Raw genomic sequence first — 9,775 nt, forward strand, 5'->3', positions numbered from 1 at the left:
AGCGGAGCTTCGCAGGGAGAAACATAACATAGCACAGCAACAGAGTCCTCATAATTTATAACATTGGATCCTAGTGGATTTTTGGAGGACCTCATTTTAGCAACTCCATTCTAGCTGATTCACCATTGAGCCGTCTAGATTGGAGTGGATTTTTTGAGGACCTCATTTTAGCCTCAAGTCTGTACAGTTTGATGATGAGGTGACTGGAATCGAGTTTTTCAAAGAGTGAACGAAGATTCGCAGGGAGAAACATAACAGAGCGAAGCAACAGAGTCCTTGTAATTTACAACAATGGATCGAGGTAGATTTTTTGAGGACCTCATCTTAGCAACTCCATTCTAGCTGAATTACCATTGAGCAGTCTCAGTCGGAGTGGATTTTTTGAGGACCTCATTTTAGCAACCCCATTCTAGCTGATTTACTAATTATTTATTATAATACATTTTTATAGCGCCATTTATTCCACGGTGCTTTACATGTGAAAGGGGCAGATATAGACAAGCACAATAAGCATGAGCAAACAAGGCACACACAAGTACAGAAGGAGGACCCTGCCCGCGAGGCCTCAGTCCACAGGGGATGAGTGAGGATATACTAGGAGAGGGTAGAGCTGGTCATGCGGCGGTTCAGCAGTCTAAGGATCACTGCAGGTTGTAGGCTTGTCAGAAGAGGTGGGTCTTCAGGTTTTTTTTTGTTGAAGTTTTCCAGGGTAGGCGAGAGTCAAATGTGTTCGGGTAGAGAGTTCAAGAGTATGGGGAGGCATAGGAGGTCTTGAATGCAGTTGTGGGAATAAGAGATAATGGGGAGTAGAGGAGATCTTGAGAGGATCGAAGGTTGCGTGTGGGTAAGTATCGGGAGACCTCCCTGCTGCACGGCGCAGTTGCACACTGGGATACAGCGCGGTTCTTTTTGCTTTGTTTAGTTTTGCCTTTTGCGCTGTCCTTGGCTTATGATGCCCAGCTGGTCTACAGTTCATGTTAAAGAATGTTCTGATGCAGGTCCTGTGACGGACCAAAAACGTTCATAACCATTTTTGTCTGGATGCACAAATAAAAGGAAGCTCTTTTTTGTTCAAATACTGAGTGCCACGTTTATTATTATATCTGGAGACCATGTCACAGATGTATGGAGGAGACAGGTTATGGATGGCTTTGTATGTCATAGTTAGGGTTTCGAACTGGTGCCTCTGGACAATAGGAAGCCAGTGAAGCGCTTGGCAGACAGGAGAGGCTGAGGAATAACGGGGAGAAAGGTGGATTAGTCAGGCAACAGAGTGTAGGATGGATTGGAAAGGTGCCAGAGTCCTAGAGGGGAGGCCAGAGAGTAGGAGGTTGCAGTAATGAAGGCAGGAGATGCTAAGGGCGTGCACTAGCGTTTTTGTGGTTTCATGGTCAAGGAATGCACGGATCCGGGAAACATTTTTGAGTTTAAATCAGCAGGAGGAGGCAAGGGTTTGGATATGAGGCTTGAAAGAGAGAGCAGAGTCGAGGATCACCCCGAGGCACCGAGCATGCTTGACTGGGGAAAGTGAGCAGCCATTGACGTTGATGGATAGGTCTCGTGGAGGAGCAGATTGATATGGGGGAAAGATGATGAATTCTGTTTTGTCCATGCTGTTTTGGAAAGCAAGCAGAAAAGCTGAAAAAAATGAGATTTTTGTGTACTCACCGTAAAATCTTTTTCTCCGAGCCAATCATTGGGGGACACAGGACCATGGGTTGTATGCTGCCTGCCACTAGGAGGACACTAAGTTAACACAGAAAGATTAACTCCTCCTCTGCAGTATACACCCCTTCACTGGCCAGGATTCGACCAGTTCGGTAGTAAAGCAGTAGGAATATTAAACGAAAGACAATAAAACTATGTCAAAACCAAAGGAGTAACAACAAGCCAAGAGGCTAACAGGGTGGGTGCTGTGTCCCCCAATGATTGGCTCGGATGTGGAGGTAAGCATCTTTGATGTCTATAGATGCTAGGAACTCTCCTTTTTCCATAGACGCGACGACAGAGCGGAGAGATTCCATTCTGAAGCACCGAATTTTGACAAATTTGTTCAGAAGTTTTAGGTCTAGAATCGGACGTAACCATCCGTCCTTTTTTGGAACCACGAATAAGTTCGAGTGAAACCCTTTGAACCTTTGGTCTTGGGGAAATGGAATGATGACTCCATCCCTTTGTAGTACCAGTATGGCCTGGAGAAAAGCCGTTGTCTTTGGTTTGGGAGGACACGACTGGAAAAAACGTGTCAAGGGGGAAGAAAATTCTATTTTTTATCCGGAGGACACCAGTTCCCTGACCCACTCGTTGGATACGACCGAGAGCCAGGCTTGACGGAACAAAAGTAGGCAACCTCCTATTTTGTCGATGTCCTCCAGATGTTGCAAAGAGTCATTGAGTGGAGGATCTAAGGGATATGGATCCCTTAGACCCAGATGACCGTGGTCTGGGTTTCCAGTTATGGTTAGGTCTGTATGAGACCTGGGAGCCTCAGCCCCCGCGCGCACCTCGTCCTGATGCGGGGGAGAAGGATGTAGACGGCCAATTGGGATTGTTACGAAAAAGCCGGAATCGAGATTGTTGTTGATACGGAAACGGCCGGGTAGGCTTTTGTTGGGGGAGAAATTTCCTTTCCCCCCCGGTAGCATCCGAGATTATTTGGTCTAATTTTTCTCCAAATAGGCGACCAGCTTGATAGGGTAGAGATGTCAATGAACGCTTGGAAGCAGAATCTGCTCGCCAATCTCTGAGCCACAGGGCTCTTCTGATGGAAATTGCATTTGCGGCTGCCTGTGCAGCGCAATTGGCCGCGTCTATTGAGGCATTAACTACGAAGTCCCCAGCCTGGGCTATCTGGTTAGCCAGGATGATCGTCTCTGGAGGGAGATTACTATCTTGGATGGTCGTGGTAAGCACCTCAGTCCAAGTGCCCATTGCCTTAAAAGCGGCGAAGGATGGAAAGAGAGACGCTCCTGTGGCCTCGAAGATGTAGCGAGCCAAGTAGTCAATTTGGCGGTCAGAGGGGTTCTTGACTGAGGAACCGTCTGACAGATAGGATCATTTTGGAAGCTAGATGCGATACTGCAGGATCCACTGAGGGGGACTGTAGCCAGTCCTTGATTAGTTCCTGAGCAAATGGGTATTTGGCCTCAATTTGCCCCATGAAGCGTTTGTCAGGGCATTCCCTGGGTTTTTGTACGATTTATTTAAACTCAGGATGAGTGACAAATACTTTTTGGACACGTTTTGTCTTCTTAAAAGACACCGCGTGTTCCGGAGTGGATACGGATTCTGTGTCCACCTTCAGGGTCTTGTTGACCACTTCAATGAGAGAATCTAGTGTCTCTTAGGAAGTCGAGGGATCCTGAACGTGAGTCGGACTCATATTCAGTCATTTAGGTTCTCCGAAGAAGGGGAACAAGAGACTGAGCTTGCTAATGCTGAAAAGCAAGCACGCCCGTGGTCGGGGGGTGAGACATGGGTACGTTTCCTGGTACCTCGAGCCCTTAGTGACAGAGGGTGCCCCCTGCTGGAGGACGGATCCGTACCGTCGCCAGAGTCCTCCCCGGTCTGACTTAAAGAGGGACCCCGGAGGGAGTCAATTGCTTTGGCTAGGGAAACCATAGATTGTGAGAGGGAAGTGGCCCACTCAGGGGGACTAGGCTCTGCAGGGTCGGCGGCGGCAATGGTGGCGGGAGGCAGCTGCACAGAAGCCTGGTCACAAACCGCACATAATGGGGTATGAGCTCGGGGCAGGGCCGTATTGCAAGTAGCACAAGAAGTGAAAAACACTGCGTTCTTCTTGTTAGTCTTTTTGGTCTCCTTAGTTGAGACATAGTGTTTTTATGGACAGGGGCAGGATATGTGCTATGGTGCAGGGAAGGGGTTAAGCTTTCTTGATGCAGCTTACCCACGGTCCTGTGCCTGTATCCCCGGGGAATTGTAGCCGCGGCAGTTCCCGTCAGTCAGCGTGCCACCTTGGAGTCCTCGCAGAGATGACAGTAATATGGCCCCCCCAAGATTTTCAGGGGCTCCTCTCGTCTCAGACGAGAAGCGCCGAAAAAAGGGGGGCGGAGCTATGGACGTGGGCGGAACTGCGGCCTAGTCCGGCTGAAAGCCAGGGACTAAATTTTTTGGGCCCTGCCGGCAATGCGTGGCGGCCGCGACGGAACGCTGCTGACTGCCGCTGTCACCCGACCGACGGCGCCTCTCCCCAGGGACTCAGACCGCACTTTTGCCACAGATGGGAGCGCTGTACTCACAGTGCCGCTGCTAAATAGCTGGCCTCCATTCATGTGAGGGTGCTGAATCCATGCACCTGTGCCATCCATCTTCCTCTGTCCCCCAAGGGGGGGCTTTAGTCATGGGGTTGTGACGCCATCCGATGTGGGCCTTGTCTCAGGTTGGGCCCCGGAGATGAACATGAGAGCCGGGCTCTATGTGCTCGCCATCTTGCAGGGGAGGAGATCGGGCCATAAAAGGAACCGTCGCCCCAGTATGGTGGCGTGCCACAGATGTCGCAGGAGAGGGACGGGGAGGTATACTCGCCTGTTGATGGTTCGGGGGAGAACAGACCCTATGAAAGAACCCATCGCCCCCTTCACTCCGTTAAGTAAAAAATTAAAAAAATTTACAGAAATTTTTTTTTTTTTAAATAAAAAATAAAATAAAGTTGGGGTCTGAAAACAGACCCAAGTGCCTCCTACAGACACTAAGCAAGAACTGTTCTAATCCTGGCCAGTGAAGGGGTCTATACTGCAGAGGAGGAGTTAATCTTTCTGTGTTAACTTAAGGGAGAGTCACACATAACGACATCGTTAACACGTCACGCTTTTGGTGACGTAGCAACGATCCTGCTAACGATCTCGTTATGTGTGACAGCGACCAACGATCAGGCCCCTGCTGGGAGATCGTTGGTCGTTGGGGAATGATCAGGACCATTTTTTTGGTCGCTGCTCACCCGCTGTCATCGCTGGATCGGCGTGTGACGCCGATCCAGCGATGTGTTCACTTGTAAACAGGGTAAATATCGGGTTACTAAGCGCAGGGCCGCGCTTAGTAACCCGATATTTACCCTGGTTACCATTGTAAAAGTTAAAAAAAAAAAAAAAAAAAAAACAGTACATACTCACATTCTGATGTCTGTCACATCCCCCAGCGTCCACAGGGTTAAAACTGCTTTTGGCAGGAGCGCTGCAAATGTGTCAGCGCCGGCCGTAAAGCAGAACACAGCGGTGACGTCACCGCTGTTACTGCCGGCGCTGAAAAGTCAGTGCAGGGAAGCTCTCGGCAGCAGTGCGTGCATTAGCAGCGCTCTTGCCTAAAGCAGTTTTAACCCTGTGGACGCCGACAGACATCAGAAGGTGAGTATGTTTTTTTTTTACTTTTACAATAGTAACCAGGGTACATATCGGGTTACTAAGCGCGGCCCTGCACTTAGTAACCCGATGTTTACCCTGGTTACCCGGGTGCTGCAGGGGGACTTCGGCATCGTTGAAGACAGTTTCAACGATGCCGAAGTCTTTCCCCTGATCGTTGGTCGCTGGAGAGAGCTGTCTGTGTGACAGCTCTCCAGCGACCACACGACTTACCAACGATCACGGCCAGATCGTATCGCTGGTCGTGATCGTTGGTAAGTCGTTTAGTGTGACTAAAGCTTTAGGGTCCTCTAGTGGCAGGCAGCATACAACCCATGGTCCTGTGTCCCCCAATGAGGCGTAGGAGAAAGCAGACATTGTGAGATTTTGGTAAGGATGTGAGGTCGGGTCCAGATAAGTAGATTTGCGTGTAATCGGCGTAGAGATAATACTGCAAACCGTGGGATTCTATGAGCTGTCCCAGGCCAAAGGTGTAGATGGAAAAGAGCAGGGGCCCTAGAACTGAGCCTTGGGGAACTCTGACAGACAGGGGGAGAGGTGAGGAGGTGGTGTGGGAGAGGGAGACACTGAATGTTCGGTCAGTTAGATATGACGAGATCCAGAATAGAGCCAAGTGTGTGATGCGAAGAGATGAGAGAATCTGTAGCAGGAGGAATGGTCGACAGTATTGGAGGCAGAATACAGGTCCAGGAGGAGGACAGAGTAGTGTCGCTTGCTCTTGGCAGTTAGTAGGTCATTGGTAACTTTAGTTAGGGCAGTATCAGTTGAATGATGCGGTCGGAAGCCAGATTGTAACCGGACAAAGAGGGAGCAGGAGAGGAAGGACAGCTCAAGATAGACATGCTGTCCAAGTAGTTTTGAGGCATAAAGGAGAAGAGAAGTTGAAGATGATGGGGGACAACTGCGGGGGGCTTCACAGAGAAGATCCACAGCCTTCTATAAGAGAAAGATGGAAGGTGAACATGATGGGGGACGGCTGCTGGACACTTCACAGAGAAGATCTTCAGCCTTATATTACAGAAAGATGGAAGGTGAACATGATGGCGATGACTGCTGGAGGTTTCACAGAGAAGATCTGCAGCCGTCTAAGAGAAAGATGGTGAACATGGAGGGTGACTGCTGGATGCTTCACAGAGAAGATCCAGACTTCTATAACAGAAAGGTGGAAGGTGAACGACTACTGGATGCTTCACAGAGACGGTCCACAGCCTTGTATAAGACAAAAGGGAGCGAGAGAAGCTTTGAAGGGAATAGTAGCAAGAATTAATTTCCAACAATGTTCCCAAATGAATGTTTAACATATTTTTATATATAACAGTGTAAATTTATGGGTACAATAAAGAGGTCTCTTGCACATCTATAGCTTGTACGCAATTTTGTGTGCATTTTTTTAGGGGGGAAAAAATCCACACTTTATGGTATTTTTTTTTTTTTTTTTTTTTTCGGGGGGGGTGGGGGGGGGGGGAGCCTGGGGATCAGGGCATAAAAAAAACAAGTCAGTCATTGGATTTTAAGAAATTTTCATAAAGCCACATTTTTCATACCTGTGTCATTATTCCAAGGCGGATAAAGTGTATATTTTTCATGGTGTAATAACTTTACTGTTTTTGTTTGTAGCCAATACTTTAATGTGCAACAGATATTATACACACACATAATATGCATATATAAATAGAATAGTAAAAATGTCAAGCCACTTAAAGTGGTAAAGTGCAAAGAAACAAATACAACTCGTAAATATTACATTAAAATTTAGTTCCATCAACTTTCCTATAACCTAAGGTCAGCATTGGAAGACTGTAAGATTATTTTTCAACAGACATTTGAAGAGGAGGCCGAGCATTTGACCAAACCTATCATCCTTGTCCAATTATATTCAAACGAAAAAAGACTTTTTTATTGGAGAAGACTGATGGATGGGTCTAGTCACATGTTCTTTGACCAGCAGCCATTGTACAGAGTGGAGAACTGTGCAGTCTGAGTTTATAAAGTGAAACAACAACGTGGACAATCAGTTGTATTAACCCCTGAGTCCAAAGAAGAGAACCATAAAAATACCACTAAAAAACACTATTTATTATCATCAAAGAGTTTAAACACAAGGTTACAGAACATACTCTACAAAAAGATACCCAAGGGGCCGAAAAAATACCCTAAAGAAGAATATGCATTGCCACAGTATTGCAAACGGAGAGATCTAAAAAAACGAATGAATGCAATGAATATTTTCTGAAGCATCTTTTTAAGGGTTGGGTTTCTTCATTTTTATGGAGTTTTAGCAGTTGTGTGTACTGTATATGTTGTACTGTTTATTAATCAGTGTTTTTCTTTATCCTAGTTTATTGTCTCGTTTACATTATGGCTATATAATGTGAGCTTCTCATGGACATGAAAGGAGCAATTCCGGTCTCTTCGTCGGAACCTCTGGGAAGAAATCTTCAATACTGTCATATTGACTTTTTTTCAAATCAAATGGACTTAGTTTACAAAATACGGACTTGTTAGGTATCCATTATATGCTATCGTGACATGTGGTGGCCGTGTCCATCAATATTGAGACTATTTTTCAGTTTTATTAAGCATCGTTAAATTATGCTAATATGGACCCTCGTATTGTAATTTACATATATATTAACAATGTCTTCTTTATATGTACCTTTTTATATTGAATAAGTCTTAAGGTATGATAATAGGCAGTTTTATTAATTGGATGTAGACATCTATAGAAGGTTGCCTTTTCCTGTTTTTGTCTTTTTTCTTTTTATTTATTTTCAATTTCCTGTTGCCTACCACTTTTCTTATGCACATGATTCATGGTATTTTGTAATCTGAATCTCTTTGGGCACCTTACTGCAATATGCTTCTCTTATTGACTGACAAAAAGTCTTTTACTGAGCATTGCCTGTGTTGGCATTTTATTGGTGGTAGTTTTTATGCTGTAGATCAGCTTATTCGCTTATTTATTAAATTATATATGCACTAGCATTTAAATAAAATCTTTCAAAGGGAACTTTCACTGTCCCCTTTTTCGCTCACTCTGCACATCACAATGCCGTGATATTGACAAAAGATGCATTGTAGTAGAACCAATAGCTCCAGCTCCTTCTAGTCTCACTCCGTCTTCACTGTGCACAGGAGAGAGAGAGCGCATGCGTGGATCATCCGGTTACCTTGCACTTCCTGGGGCGCTCCATACTGAGCCTGCGCAGATCATTGCGCTCGGCTCAGGGAGCACAACCTAGTAAGTGCGTTTATATGGTGGACCTGGCTGACCGCATGCGCCGCCAATCTTTGTAGTTGACACAAATACAATCGTTTTTATAGGTGGGTAGGCACTAAGTTGGTGGGCGGCACTTTCTACCGCATGGTTTATCTAAACCCCCCTCCCCTCTTACTATGGTGGTTAATCTCAGGAACGGCACAGCCAATAGCCAAGCGGCATTAGGTAACCCGTGATACAGCTGCACCAATAAGCATCCTCCTATGTCACAGCTCTTTTCTATCTCTGCACATTCATTGGTCGCTACTTATTTAAATGCCGCACCTTTCATCCCTTGGGCACGCCCCCGGATGGAGCTAAGGGCGAAACACGCGTCAGGGCAACAGGGGAACGCCGAAATCACCCTATACCAAGGATCTGCAGCCTCTATTCACCTATAAGTCACGGCGGTGAGATGATTTGTACTTTGCATTTTATCCTTTGTAAAAACTTGCATTTGCATGTCTGGACAGCATACTATGTATTCCCATAAGGGCACAACAAATGTTTATATATGCGCAATGACATGCATTAGGCTGATCTTGCTATATATTATACCTTACAAAGGTTATTGAAATTTTTGTAGATCTCTCCGTTTGCAGTACTGTGGCAATGCATATTCTTCTTTAGGGCATTTTTTCGGCCCCTTGGGTATCTTTTTGTAGGGTATGTTCTGTAACCTTGTGTTTAAACTCTTTGATGATAATAAATAGTGTTTTTTAGTGGTATTTGTATGGTTCTCTTCTTTGGACTCGGGTTAATACAACTGATTGTCCACGTTGTTGTTTCATATATTAAGAAGTGCCATTTGGTAATTTTGGACATATTATTGAAAAATATGAATTTATAAAGTGTTAACTATATAATAGTACCACAAAAAAAAGGCCTTAAAGGGACACTGTCACCTGAATTTGGAAGGAACAATCTTTAGCCATAGGGGCGGGGTTTTCGGGTGTTTGATTCACCCTTTCCTTACCCGCTGGCTGCAATATTGGATTGAAGTTCATTCTCTGTCCTCCATAGTACACGCCTGCGCAAGGCAAGATTGCCTTGTGCAGGCCTGTACTACGGAGGACAGCATGAACTTCAATCCCATAATGCAGCCAGCGGGTAAGGAAAGGGTGAATCAAACACCCGAAAA

The sequence above is a fragment of the Ranitomeya variabilis genome, chromosome 5, assembly GCF_051348905.1.
Source record: "Ranitomeya variabilis isolate aRanVar5 chromosome 5, aRanVar5.hap1, whole genome shotgun sequence".
Classification (NCBI taxonomy): Eukaryota; Metazoa; Chordata; class Amphibia; order Anura; family Dendrobatidae; genus Ranitomeya; species Ranitomeya variabilis.